General features: G+C 45.4%; 1 protein-coding gene and 1 pseudogene across 2 annotated transcripts in view; one reads left to right on the forward strand and one right to left on the reverse strand.

Annotated features, from left to right (window-relative positions):
- LOC105474002 (ankyrin repeat and SOCS box containing 18) overlaps positions 1-15,041 on the reverse strand; it is an 84,834-nt gene that overhangs the window by 35,443 nt on the left and 34,350 nt on the right. The gene's annotated exons all lie outside the window — the stretch shown is intronic.
- Positions 1,055-8,571, forward strand: LOC105473855 (prohibitin 1 pseudogene; annotated as a pseudogene).

Below are 15,041 nucleotides of genomic sequence, written 5' to 3' on the forward strand. Positions count from 1 at the left end.
TCATGGACACTGAAAAACACAAGTCCACCCCCAACTTCAGCCACCTGCTCCCACAGTCACCTGCCATAGGTAAGGCCGCTCCAGCCTTGGAAGTCTGCAAACATGCCGACTTCAGACTACAGCCCCGGTCCTCTAGCTCCCCAACGCCTGTTGGTCCTACTCGCCATCTTTGCTCTATAGAGACCTAAGCCCTGGACCTCTTGTTTCTCTCTACCCTTCCTGGCTTCAGTTCCTTTCCTGGGCAGCACTGTGGTCACCTCCTCATCTACAACCTCAGTTCCCTTGAATGGAGGGGACCATGGCCATCCCCTACTCAAATGGCCGAATCTTCAAGCCAGCGTCCATTCTTCACCCCCCTCCTTTTCTCTGCCGGTCTGCCGAGCCCTGTTGGAGGACGTAGCATTCATGGAGCTGGACTTGGTCTCATCTGGGCCTCAGTTAACTGATACCTTTCAGTGTTAAGGCCACCTCCTCCTGCCTTGCTCTTCACTAGCCACTCCTAGTGTTGACCTTGGTCCTCAAGCTTCCGCCCTCTTTCCGCCTTCCTCCCTCTTAGCTGTCTGCACTGGCTTCATTCAGGGTGCGGCTCCTAGGAACTCCCTCACCTGCCTGCCTTCTGCAAACACATCTGTTCCAACACTGATTAGAATCTGTTTTGACAACTGCTGTTGCCTCCCTCTTCCTCATGCCTAAAGAAGGCACTCCCTCTCGATCATCTTGACCCAGAGTTAGTCCTCTTTGGCCTCTTTGGGGTCTTGCTCTAGATGACTTGCTCCTTGCCATTTTCATGTCCTTCTATTTCCCTGCTCCATTTCAACTGGTCACTGAGCCGTGTTGGGTCCATCTCATCACCTGAACTGCTTCCCCCCTCCACTCCCACTGTCACTGTCCTTTGTTGAGGCCACATCGTTTCTCTGAATGCTTATGAGTCTCTTTATTTGCCCTTTGCTGCAATCTAGCAAGCTGCATACTATCTGGAAGGAACTTTTCCAGTGCGAAGCAAGTATGTGCCTGCCGACGACCCCACCACTCCCCCTGCCCGCTGGGCGAAGCCCACACTGCTCTCCTCAAGACCCAGGACACATCATGATCCAGCTCCTGGAGGCCTCACCGGGTTCACCTCCTGAGGCGCCGCCTCTCCATGCTTCAATTCTACCTGACCAGGTATGGTGCTGAGAGCATACGCTGCCGTGCCATGCCCCCACGCCCTCCGCTTGCTTCTTCCAGATTGCCCTGCTGCACGCGATGGCCCACACAGTCCCATCTTTCCTTACTTTTAGAAGCCTTCCTGTGCCACCAGGCAGAGGAAGAGGGGTCACACCTCTGTGTTGTCACATGCCTTGCACTGTGTGCCCAGGCACCACATTGGTCACCCCATATTTCAAATATTTGTTGGGCCAGGCACGGTGGCTCATGCCTGTAATCCCAGCACTTTGGGAGGCTGAGGTGAGTGGATCACCTGAGGTCAGGAGTTTGAGACCAGCCTGGCCAACATAGTGAAAACCTATCTCTACTAAAAACACAAAATTAGCCAGGCGTAGTGGTGGATGCATGTAATCCCAGCTACTCGGGAGGCTGAGGCAGGAGAATCACTTAAACCCACGAGGTGGAGGTTACAATGAGCCAAGATTGTGCCCCTAAACTCCAGCCTGGGGACAACAGAGCGAGACTCTGTCTAAAAAAAAAAAATGGCACTTTGAACTCCTTCGGTGTAGAAATGGAGGCTTTGTTTATCTCTGATTCCCAGTGCCTACCACACTATTGGTATTCCCTAAAAGCATGTTGAACAAACACATTCCATTAATTAACACCTTTCAGCTTTTCTTTGCCGCTGCTTTTCCTACTATATTTACCTAACTGGAGCTCTGAACAAGATCATCCATTGAGGGTTTCCCGGCTGCCCTTAAATCCATTTATATTTTTACCTAGAGGCTCTCAATTTTTAAATTCTCCCTTTGGACTGTCTCGTTTCTACATCAGCAGTGTCTTGAGAAGTGGTCTGTCTTGAGTGAAAGATCTTTACAAACAAGTACAGTTTGATGTGGAGTCCTTTGGGACCAGGATTGGCTAAGGGAGGATGCAAATTTTACAGTAGAGTGCTTCACTTTGCTTCCTACTTGCTTCTCTGGGAGGAGTTTTGAACAGTGCAGCAGGAGGTTAGAAATCAAGGGTTCCATCTCGTTTTGCCACTGAGCCTGTGAGCACTTGCAAACAATTACAAAACATTTTCTTCTTTTTAAAGAAAAAAATCTTTTAAGCAGCTCAGCCTCTCTAAAGAAGTCCACAGGGAAATACGACCAGTCCCGTTTTCCACGTGCACAGCCTGTAGCTGGCTAATGGCCAGGCTTTTCCACATGCACAGCCTCGCTGGCTAATGGCCAGGCTGTTGTTTGCAACACAGATACCTTTCAGAGGAATGAGGACACTGGCCCACCCTCTGGAGGGCTGCAGATGCCCTTTTGGTTTTTAATGAAGAGCTTCTAATTGGCTAAACCTTGGCACTTTTTTAGAGTGGTCAGTGGTTTAAGTTGCAGAACCACAGGCATGGGGAAGAAACAACACAACAAATTGACTGGGGCATGTCTCTGCTTGCACACAGTGGCAGTCATTAAAAATGAAGGTGTGAGAGCCTATTTAATGGCATGAAATATATTTGCAGTGGATATGTGAACAGATCAGGTTACAAAATAGCACCACTGTACAATCCCATTTTGAAAAAGCATAAATATATCTATGCGTATATGAAGAATACCAGAAATTGGCCGGGCGCGGTGGCTCACGCCTGTAATCCCAGCACTTTGGGAGGCCGAGGCAGGCGGATCACGAGGTCGGGAGATGGAGACCATCCTCGCTAACACAGTGAAACCCCAGCTTTACTAAAAATATGAAAACTTAGCCGGGAGTTGTGGCAGGCGCCTGCAGTCCCAGCTGCTTGGGAGGCTGAGGCAGGAGAATGGTGTGAACCTGGGAGGCAGAGCTTGCAGTGAGCTGAGATTGCACCACTGCACTCCAGCCTGGGTGACAGAGTGAGACTCCATCTCAAAAAAAAAAAAAAAAAAAGAATACCAGAAATTTTTCATTTCAGTTTTTAATTGATTTTAATTTTAATTTAATTTTTTTAGAGACAGGATCTTGCTCTCTCATCTCACCTGGAGTGCAGTGGCACGATCCTTGAACTTCTGGGCTCCAACAGTCCTCCTGCCTCAGTCTCCCAAGTAGCCAGGACTATAGCCGAGTGCCCCCATGCTCGGCTAAATTTTTTTTTTTTTTGTATTGACGGGGTCTTGCTATGTTTCCCAGACTGCTCCGAAACTCCTGAGCTTAAGTGATCTTCCTGCCTTGGCCTCTCAAAGTGTTGAGATTATAGGCATGAGCCATTGTGCCCTGCCAAAAAACCTAGAAATTTAGAGGGCAATGTGTGTTTATCGCTGGATGATGGGCATAGTGGGAGCTTCTGTTTCCTTTCTGCCTGCATGTATTTTTCAAGTTTTCCAAAATAAGTCAAGGTGCAGTTTGATACAAGAACCACAACAGAGGTTATTAATAACAAAACCCTCCCTACCTGCTCCAGCAACAGCTCATGGATTCTAAGAATATCCCTTTGGCTTTCCAGGTTCCCAGAATACGCTTGAAATTTGCATTGATCTGTTTAGGTATAGGCAGCATTTTGGAACATATGTATGGCAATGCCCATGAGAAGGTGAGGAGAGGAGAGGGCTGGGCTGGCTGGGAGCTACTCAGTGATAACAGACCTGACCCCGGGACCCAGGCCCATCCTTGAAACACTATCATTTCAATCCCTCCTATCAGTGTCACCAGTGGAAGAAATGGCCCAGTGGGGAAAGCATACTGTTTGTCATTTCATTGCCTTCTCTGTATCAATGTCACCAGTGGAAGAAGAAATAGCTCAGTAGGGAAAGCATCCCTGAAGCTTTGCAGGCCTATGTGTGGGACCCAGCCTTGGCTGAGCCTTTTACTCCAAGGCAAGATTTTGTGAGTGGGTTTCCTGCTCTCTTGATAGGCAAAAGTCAGAAAGGCCTGGGGTCAGGGTAGAACGGTCACTGTTGGGATCTAAGGGTAGAATTCCCATCTGAGGATGTCAGAACAACTTTGTCTTTATCTTGCAAGGACTAAGGAGACACCATGTTGGCTCAGCAGCTTCTGATATGAAGCACCTTGGACAAACACATTCATCTCTGGGTCCCTCATCTTTGTCTTCGATAATAACTACAATGACAGGCTGTTACAGGGGCCTAGGATTGACAGCAGAAAGAAAAAGTAACTTAAGCCCAAAGGCAGGAGTTAATAGAGATGAACCCATCAGGGACTGTTGAATCAATGTCATTCCAATTCATGTCTACGGGATGGGGGATGTGGGACTTTGGCCACTCCCTGCACACCCTCCTGTCCACCCTCTAGCACCTTCCCAAAGCACTGGCTTTTCCTAGTCCCCTCCCAGGGCACAAGGCCTGAAGGCCTCAGCCGGGGCTCTCCCGCTGTTTGCTCCTTCCTTTACCCACCTGTCTCACCCACCTGCTCCCACCTGTCTCACGTGCATGCCAAACCTCCATGCCCCCTGCACGCTCTGCCCAGGTGCCTCTTCTCAGCCAGAGCCTGTCCAGGCTTCCATTCTCTCGTCTCCCCTGCTTCCTGATCACCCTCTTTATTTAAAGCTCTGGAAATGCTGCTTCTCTGCCTCCTGGTTCTGAACTGAAAGGTCTTTTGGATTCCCCAGTACTTGGTCTTTTTTTTTTTTAAACAACTATTTATCTTTAGTCCCTGCAACAACTTTGCATTGTAGGTGGAATTTACAGTTGGGGAAACTGAGGCTTAAAAGGCCAGTGACCTGCATAAGGCCATGTGGCCAGGAAGTGGCAAAGCAGAGGTCTCATTGCTTCATGCGGCTTCCCAACTGTCAGTCACACACCCCTCCACTGCCCCTTCCAACTGGTTTTATTTGTTAAGCACCTTCTCTGAGGCAGGTTCTGTTCTAGGCATTTTCCACAAGTTATCACTGACCTTTTCATTCATTCAGTAAGCAGAGAACATGTGCCATGCTCCTTTTGAGGCAAGGAGAAGTATTTCTTCTTTTATCACTCCACAAGAATTCCTGGACAGATTCACCGACAGGACACTGAAGGTAGGGCAAGGCGACCCATGGACCTCATTCTATGGGGTGGCACAGTAACCAGTTCTCACCCAGTCCTCCCAGCTACCTGGCATGGTAGATGACATCCTCCCTCATTTTTGGTGAGGAGTTCGTCTTTGAGGTTTAAGCAGTGGTCTCAAGGGCAGGGCCTGGCAGAGGATGGTGGCCTTGCAGTCAGTGTGTTCTGTTTGGCATATGAACTCCAACCCCCAGCTATCCAGTGGTGAATATAAGGACTCCAAACCACTGAAAGATGATGCTGACTGAGCAATGCAACAACAACAACAACAAACAACTGCTAAAAATAAGGCTGCATTCAAGACTCAAACGTCACCTCTTTTGTGTGTGTGGGGGGAAAAGGACATTGCTTCTGAACATTTTGTTGGAAATGTTAAATATCTGATTTGGTTTGCTTGTGTCCCCACCCAAATCTCATCTTGAATTGTGCTCCCATAATTCCCATGTGTTATGGGAAGGACCCAGTGGGAGCTAATTGAATCATGGGGGCGGTTTCCTTCATACTGTTCTCTTGGTAGTGAATAAGTCTCACAAGATCTGGTGGTGTGATAAGGGGAAACCCCTTTTGCTTGGCTCTCATTCTGTCTCTTGCTGCTGCCATGTGAGATGTGCCTTTCACCTTCCACCTCCCCAGCCACATGGAACAGTAAGTCCAATAAACCTCTTTCTTTTGTGAATTTCCCAGTCTCAGGTATGTCTTTATCAGCAGCGTGAAAATGGACTAATACAGCATCTGTCTCCGGAAGTTGCCGGAGTCTTTGGGCAATCCTGAGCTCCTTCTCCTGTTCTCCTTACGTGACTGCTGCTGGAATCTCTTCTGACAGACAGAAGGGGGTTGAGCACTACACAGTGTATTCAGTGGGGGTAATGGGTGTTATGAGCTCATCTTGTTGAATTACTGTTACTGCTGCTTTTCCTCCTCAGAGATGACACAGAGGCAGATGGGCTGGAGACACGTCTCAGGGGAAGTGGGGCTGCAGTTGAAGGCTGGGTCCCAGGGTGGGTGCTGGGCATGTGCCAGCCTATGGGGGCAAGGTAGGGGGAGAGCCTTGGGAGCAGAACAGAGCCGTGTTTTCTAATGAAGCTGCTGCAGGAAGGTTGTCTCCTGTGGGTCTATGCCCCAGCTGACTGCGATGAAGGACGGGGAAGCCGCAGCTCCATGACTTTGATGGAGGAGCAGTTCCACTTTATTTCCCTGGACCTTCTGCTGAAGCTTTCCTTTGGGGATCTTCCATCTACCCACTTTCTGTTCTGCATTTTCTTCTCTCTCCCTCTCTCCTGGGATGCTAAGTTATGAGACTATCAGGCATAAATGTTTGCAATTGAAATGGCTGATATGAATACACAAATCCATCAGGGTAGGAGGGCGACTGAGAAAGAAACTGGTTGGCCATTTCTATCATCATGGTTTCCCTTGGAGCAATGGCTGCCAACCATCATATGTTTTTCTGAAGTGTGGGATGATTGCAGTGGATTATGTTATTTTGGGCAAATTCTCTCTCCATTGTAAATGGAACCTTGGCAAACTGAAAAATGATTTCGTGAACAAGATTTGTAAAGTCAGCTCCACTGTTTGCCCCATGATATAGTTTGGATATTTATCAGTGCCGAAATCGCATGTTGAAATGTAATCCCCAATGTTGGGGGTGGGGTGGGGCCTGGTGGGAGGTGGTTGGATCATGGGGGTAGATCTCTCACGAATGGTTTAGCACCATCCCCTTGGTGCTTTCGTCACGATAATGAGTTCATGGGTGATCTGGCTGTTTAAAAGTGTGTGGCAGCCAGGTGTGGTGGCTCATGCCTCTAATCCCAACACTTTGGGAGGCCAAGATGGGTGGATCACCTGAGGGGAGTTCGAGACCAGCCTGGCCAACATCGTGAAACCCTATCGCTACTAAAAATACAAAAATTAGATGGGCGTGGTGGCACACGCTTGTAGTCCCAGCTACTTGGGAAGCTGAGTCAGGAGAATCACTTGAGCCCTGGAGGTGGAGGTTGCAGTGAGCTGAGATGGTGCCACGGCACTCCAGCCTGGGCGACAGAGGGAGACTCCATCTCCAAAAAAAGGTGTGTGGCACCTCCCATCCCTGCTCCTGCTTTCACTGTGTGGTGTGCCTGCTTGCCGTTTACCTTCTGCCGTGAGTAAAAAGCTTCCTGAGGCCTCCCCAGAAGTAGATCCCAGCATTATGCTTCCTGTACAGCCTGCAGAACAGTGAGCCAATTAAACTTTTCTTCTTATAATTTCCCAGGCTCAAGTATTTCTTTATAGCAGTGCAAGAATGGCCTAATACACCTCACGTGCCCACTAGCAGCATCTGACCTTCTGGAAGCTTCTTTGGTGCCCCTTCCTCAGTAAGGCATGCGTAACTTTTCTTCCTCTTTCCCTCATCCCCTGGTCCCAATATACTAGATGAAGAGGAAGACGCAGTAGCATCGGAGTGAGAGGAAAGAAAAGGAGGAAATGGAGGTCAGAGTGGAAGCAGGTGTGAGAGGGTCCAGCAGAAGCAAACATGGCTGCCAAAGTGTTTGAGTCCATTGGCAAGTTTGGCCTGGCCTTAGCTGTTGCAGGAGGCGTGGTGAACTCTGCCTTATATAATGTGGATGGTGGGCACAGAGCTGTCATCTCTGACCGGTTCCGTGGAGTACAGGACATTGTGGTAGGGGAAGGGACTCACTTTCTCATCCCATGGGTACAGAAACCAATTATCTTTGACTGCCATTCTTGACCACGCAATGTGCCAGTCATCACTGGTAGCAAAGATTTACAGAATGTCAACATCACACTGCGCATCCTCTTCCGACCCGTCGCTAGCCAGCTTCCTTGCATCTTCACCAGCATTGGAGAGGACTATGATGAGCATGTGCTGCCATCCATCACGACCGAGATCCTCAAGTCAGTGGTGGCTCGCTTTGATGCTGGAGAACTAATCACCCAGAGAGAGCTGGTCTCCAGGCAAGTGAGCGACGATCTTACAGAGTGAGCAGCCACCTTTGGGCTCATCCTGGATGACGTGTCCTTGACACATCTGACCTTCGGGAAGGAGTTCACAGAAGCGGTGGAAGCCAAACAGGTGGCTCAGCAGGAAGCAGAGAGGGCCAGATTTGTGGTGGAAAAGGCTGAGCAGCAGAAAAAGGCAGCCGTCATCTCTGCTGAGGGTGACTCCAAGGCGGCTGAGCTGATTGCCAACTCACTGGCCACTGCAGGGGACGGCCTGATGGAGCTGCACAAGCTGGAAGCCGCGGTGGACATCACATACCAGCTCTCACGTTCTCGGAACATCACCTCCCTGCTGGTGGGTCAGTCCGTGCTCCTCCAGCTGCCCCAGTGAGGGTCCACCCTGCCTGCACCTCTGCGGGCTGACTGGGCCACAGCCCCGATGATTCTTAACACAGCCTTCCTTCTGCCCCCACCCCAGAAATCACTGTGAAATTTCATGATTGGCTTACAGTGAAGGAAATAAAGGTAAAATCACTTCAGATCTCTAAAAAAAAAAAAAAGAAAGAAAGAAAAGGAGGAAATGGAAAAGAAAAGACTCTACTAGCTTCTTAGACAGGGATGGGGTGAGGTTGGGGGAGCTTTTTTTTTTTTTTTTTCCGAGATGGAGTCTCGCTCTGTCTCCCAGGCAGGAGTGCAGTGGCCGGATCTCGGCTCACTGCAAGCTCCGCCTCCCAGGTCTATGCCATTCTCCTGCCTCAGCCTCCCGAGTAGCCGGGACTACAGGTGCCTGCCACCTCGCCCGGCTAGTTTTTTGTATTTTTTAGTAGAGATGGGGTTTCACCATATTAGCCAGGATGGTCTCGATCTCCTGACCTCATGATCCGCCCGTCTCGGCCTCCCAAAGTGCTGGGATTACAGGCTTGAGCCACCGCGCCCGGCCAGGGAGAGCTTTAAACTCGACGAGAGAAACGTTGTATGCATGCAGGTATATATATATATTTTAATACAGTATCTTCTGTGAGGTACACACACAGAAATGCACAGGTCTTAAGAGCACAATTGAAGGAATTTCAACAAAGGACTATACCTATGTAACCAATACCTCCATGAAGATGTAGAATATTTCCATTTTGCCAGGAATTTCTCTTGTATTTACCACCAGTCAGTCATAACCCCCATAGGCAACCACTGTGCTGATTTTTCTCACAGTGGGTTAGTTTTGCATTTTCTAAAATTTTCCATTGTTTTGTATCTGGCTTCTTGTGCTCAGCATCATGCTGTTCACATTCATCCATATTGTTGCATGCATGGAGTAATTCATTCTTTTTTAAAGTTGCTGAGTCGTATTCAATTGTATGGATATACCATAATTTTAAGCCGTTTTCTCATTGATATTGATGGACATTTGCATGTTTCTATTTTTTGACTATTATGAATAAAGCTTTTATGAATGTTTTTGTATAAGTCTTCCTGAGGACATATGTTCTCATTTTTCTTAGGTAAACACCTAAAAATGGAATTGCTGGTAGGTATGTATTTAGCTTTGTAAGAAACTGCCAAACAGTTTTCCAAAGAGATATCATTTTACTCACCCAAAACTGTGTATGAAAGTTCTAGTTGCTCCCTAATCTTGTCAACATTTGGTGTTGTAGGGTTTTTTTTTTTTTGCCATTATAATGCATGTGAAATGGTGAATATTTCTTTGTGGTTTCATTTGCATGTCCTTGATGATTAATGACGTTGAGCACCTCTTCATTTGCTTATTGGCCATTTGTATGTTGTTCAGAAAGTGTCTGATCAAGGCTTTTGCTCAGAGTATAAAGTTTTGATTTGGCATGGACTGGCTTTTGGGTATTAAAATGGGACTTGCCAAGTGACCAGAAAGCTGAAGAATGTGCCTGGGATGCCACTGAGGGTCAGGGAAAGGGACACACTTGTAACAGAGGATGTTTGAAGGGAGGTGGCCAGAGATAAGTGGACTACTTCCTGATTATAGACAGTTTTTGGGGAAAAAAACTTCAGTTAACAAAGGAGAGGCAATCTTTTAGTGTCGTTCTCACAAACTTTGGCTTTGGGTCCTGGCTCTGCTGGTTTCTGTTCCTTGCCACCTTACCGGCATAACACGGACTCTCTCTGAGCCTCGGTTTTCTAGTCTGTACCATGCCTTGCAGGCCTGAGAGGTTCAGAGGAAATAAGACATTTGCAAATGCTCAGGAATGTGTGACATTCTGCAAATATTAAATCATCTACTGGGGGCCTCCTTTCTCTGACATCTCATTCTTCAGTATTCCTCAAGATGCCTTAAAGTTTTATTGAACAAGACCATGTTCTCCTCTCTACTTGAATAACCAATAGTCACTCACCTGGGATGTGGAAAGAATGTATTGTTTTCTGGATTATGTATCAATGCCTGTGAACCTGGCATCTCAGGCAGGTGAACTTCCTGTTCTTAGGTGGAGATTACTGGGTTCCCCAACCCATAAGATAATTAGCTGCTTTTATAGATCCAACTCCAGCTGATGAATCATTTTTTGTTTGTTTGTTTGTTTTTAAGACAGAGTGTCACTCTGTCACTCAGGTTGGAGTGCAGTGACGTGATCATGACTCACTGTAGCCTCGACCTCCTGGGCTCAAGTGATCCTTCAGACTCAGCCTACCAAGTAGCTGAGACTACAGTTGTGTGCCACCATGCCTTGCTAATTTTTCTCACTATGTTGCCCAGGCTGGTCTCAAACTCCTGGGCTCAAGTGATCCTCTAGTCTTGTCCTCCTAAAATGATGGGATTACAGGCATGAGCCACTGTGCCCACATGAATTATTTTTCATTTAGTTGAATTAACACACCTGAGACAAAAAAGTAAACTTGCATGCTTTTCATTAATAAGTTCCATGAGGAAAGCAAGTCATCCTCACTTTTGTTTAAATCAAGACAGCTATAGATAAGAAAAAGAACAGGGCATCAACACATTATTTTCTTATTTTAATTATCTCGAATAAAAAAGGATCAAGGAGAGGAATCTGATAATAAATAGGGCGAGGCTAGCATGCAGGCTACTGATGTGAACACAGTAACTTTACTGGAACTTTTCTTTTTGGGAAAATCTCTTCAAAAGGCTCCTAGATTAAAGCTCTGATATCCCTGTCAGTGTGTTGAATTCTGAATTCTGAAGCTTGCTGGTTGGAAGGAAGCACAGGTAATTTTTTTTTTTTTTTAATCCCAGGAACTCAGAGACTCAAAGGTTTTAAAGTCCTGTGCCCATGGCGAATTGCCAACTAAAAGGGGATGGAGCAGAACAGGGTCCCTAGGTGTGGAGACCATTGTCATCAAGAGTCAGAAAATGGAATGGCTCTGTATGTAGGTCAGCGACCCCCTCTCTACTGTGAGGTAAAAAAATTAAGGATGACCTAAAATCTACTGTGTTTAAAAAGATTGCAGAGAAAGTAGCTCTTTCTTGTCAAAGTGATAATGTTTATACTACCTGAAGCCAGACCTCCTCAGAGTATGACTTTAGGGGGACTCTTTAGAGCTGAAAAGCCATGGTCAAAACCTCAGGCCCTTTCGACATCTATTAACTTTTCATCCTTCAAGGTAGTTGGCTGTGTTATTGTAGAGGTGTTCAATGGGACCTGCCAGCATATTCCATTATCATCATTGATACTGAAAGGATTCTAAGTCAGCTATCACAGAGTTCTGCCTGAAATGCTGGTTTATTCATCACTTATCTTAAACCTTCCCCCAATAATCCGGATTTACATAAGTCAAGAGTGTCAAATTAAACAGCCAAAGGGAAAGATTCCCATAGAGCGACACAGAGAAGAGAAAATGAAACAAGAAAGAAGGAAGAAGAGGAAGACAGAAGAGAGATTTTTTAAGTCCCCACTCTAATAAAAAGACATTTAAAAAGTCCTTATTAAACAATGGCCTGGGCCCGTATGATTTTTGTAAAACCAACGGAAGCCAGGATATTAGATTCTGTTGTGCAGCGTGTAAGCTGAGTAGCTCTGGTGGTCTGCAGGATATTAGATTCTATTGTGCAGCGTGTAAGCTGGGTAGCTCTGGTGGTCTGCAGATGGCCTCAGCCCCTTAATGGTGTCCAAATGTAAGCTTGTTGGCTTCTCTTCAGGAGTACTGTAAGGGTTCACAGCATTTGTGTTTATTTTGTGCTATGATTGGGTGCTGCATTCTCATTTCTTAGTAAGAAGCAATACTTTTCTGATCCTTTAAAGTGGGAGAGGAGTTGGGGCCCAAGGTGTGAAGCAGACTTGATTTTTAAAAACCTTTTTATTTTAAAATTATTTTAGATTTTCAGAGGAGTAGGAAAGATAGCATAGAGAGTTTCTGAATATCCTTCACCAGCTTCCCCTAAAGTTAATATCCGATATTATTATGGTATATTTGTCAAAACAAAGAAATTAACAATGGTACAAGACTATTAACCAAACTGTTGACTTTATTTGGATTTTACCATGTTTCCCACTAATGTTCATGTTCGATTTTAGGATCCAATGCAGGATACCATGTTGCATTTAAAGAACTTAATTTTGAACAAGAGAATAATAAATATAACCATGCATTTTGGCAAGGCAGGGAGGGAGGAATGGTGAATACCCTGCCTTGGAATATCATCAAATGGGTTATATTTTCCATAGGAACATGTTATAATGGGGAGTTATATTCTTGACTAAAGACATTATAGCAAGTAAGTAATAAATGACCAACAACTATGGAGATAAAGGAAAGAAACATCAAGCCCCCAAATGAATTTGAAATAGTAAAATATAGTTTCAATTCCCATAAAAGAAATACAGTGATTGGACATGAGGCCCCAGCAATTGCTGTCAGCACCTGTGTAATTCTATTTGGTTGGTGCTCTTCTAAGCAAATTAGCTATAGTAATTCATTCAATTCTCATAACCGTTCTATGTAGTAGGCTCAATTATCATCCCTATTTTACAAGTGAGAACACAGAGACCCAGAAAAATTAAATAACGTGTCCAATGTTGCACAGCTAGTAAGTGTTGGAATTAGAATTCAACCTGGGCCTCAAATGTGTTAAATATGTAAGTGTAGATATAAAATTGTATCGTATGAAAATGTGATCAAACTTGAATGCATTCAATGCACAATTGAATAATTTTGCCTCTTTTCTTAGTATATAGGAAGACTTTTGCAATTGATTTGGTTGGCTTCCATCCTTTAATAAAGCTGATGCTTCTTTCTGTCTTAGAAACTTTCTGGTAGAAATCCACCAGCATCCCATTCTCAACCTCCATGCATACAGTATATTTAACATATTTCTGGTCCAATGTTTGGCACATTGCCATATCATTACCTTCCTCTCCCCTGAAACTGCAAGCACTTTGAGGGCAGGGACTATGTCTAATGCAGCCCAGCTTCAGCCCCTCACAGGGTTCAATAACTGGTGATTGAATGCTTGCAGGAATGGAGTCAATATTGGTTGACCTTGGAGCTGTGTGTTTCAAAATAAATGGAATTTCTATAATTTTTTCACAAGATGACACCTTTTCACATCCCAGCAAATCATCTATCAGATGAGTCAAGAACAAAAATTGCAAGTGAATGCAAGGTAGAAATTAATCCATGTTTAATTAATAATTGGAAAGAAAACCTCTTGGTGGAAAGTGGAGAATGCCCGCAGCTAAGGACAGAAATGTCTCACAAGGTTGGAACTTACTCCCCAGTATGATTGGCAACATTGGATTTCTCAACCTCCCAAAGGCCTTCTGGGCTCCCAGGCTGAGGGTTCTATGAAGAGGATCCAGGCAGAGCCTGGTGAGCTCTCTGAGTGGAGGAGATGGCACTGGAAGTCTAGGGATCCCAGGGCAGCTGGAGTTTGTAGGGTAGGGTGCTGGAGAGGAGAAAGCTTCACACAGAAAGAGCTTCACACAGAAAGAACTTTGCAGAGGGCCCCCTTGAGTATTCAGCTCAATACTAACTAGTGTGTGGGCATGAGGAAACTACTTAAGCTGTGGAAAAAACCACCTGAAAGGAAGGATTAGAACCGACTGAAATGTGTCAAATATATTGTGTGCATAGAGGTTGAGAGTGTGGGCTGGTGGATTTCTACCAGAAAGTTTCTAGGACAGAAGTGGTGCAGTGCTCATCACATGCACAGGTTCAGGAATAGTGGCTGTTCTCAGCAACCAAAGTGTGAAGCCTTATAAATAATTAGGTATGGAGAGAGTACCAAAATGAGTTGTCTCAATAGTAGAAAAAAAAAATTAACCTTAGACTAACCACCGATTGAATTCTGACTAATAAAGCTTAAAAGCAAGACCCAAAAGGATCAAACTATTTCCAAGTAACTTTACATTCCAGAGCAGAGATCAAGAAAATTGACAGGAATACAAAAATATCAAACACCCAATGAAATATAGAGAAAAAAAAAAGCACAAAAAATCAAAAGTGACCCAGAGGCTGGGAGTGGTGGCTTATGCCTGTAATCCCAGCACTTTGGGAGGCTGAGGCAGGAGAATCATTTGAAGCCAGGAGTTTGAGACCAGCCTGGGCAGCAAAACAAGACCCCAATTCTACAATAAATAAATAAGTGACACAGAAATGACACAGGTGACAGAATTAGTAGGCAGGGCCATTAAAACAGTTGTTATAACTATATTCCACTTGTTTGAGAAGCTAGAGGAAAGACTGACCATGTTAAGTAAAATACAGAAATGTAAGTCCTAAAATTGGAATTCTGAAGTTGAAACTACAATGTTGGAGATAAAAATGTACTGGATAAGGTTCATGGCAGATCAGGTATTTCAGAAGAGATCAATCAATCAATCAGAGAGAGAGAGAGAGAGAGAGGCTGAGGAAAATGAACAGAGCATCAGTGAACTGTGGAACAATTTTAAGTGGCATAGTATATGTGTAATTGAAGTCCCTGAAGGAGAGTACTGGTTGTATAGAAAAAAA

The sequence above is a fragment of the Macaca nemestrina genome, chromosome 11 (assembly GCF_043159975.1).
Source record: "Macaca nemestrina isolate mMacNem1 chromosome 11, mMacNem.hap1, whole genome shotgun sequence".
NCBI classification, from domain to species: domain Eukaryota; kingdom Metazoa; phylum Chordata; class Mammalia; order Primates; family Cercopithecidae; genus Macaca; species Macaca nemestrina.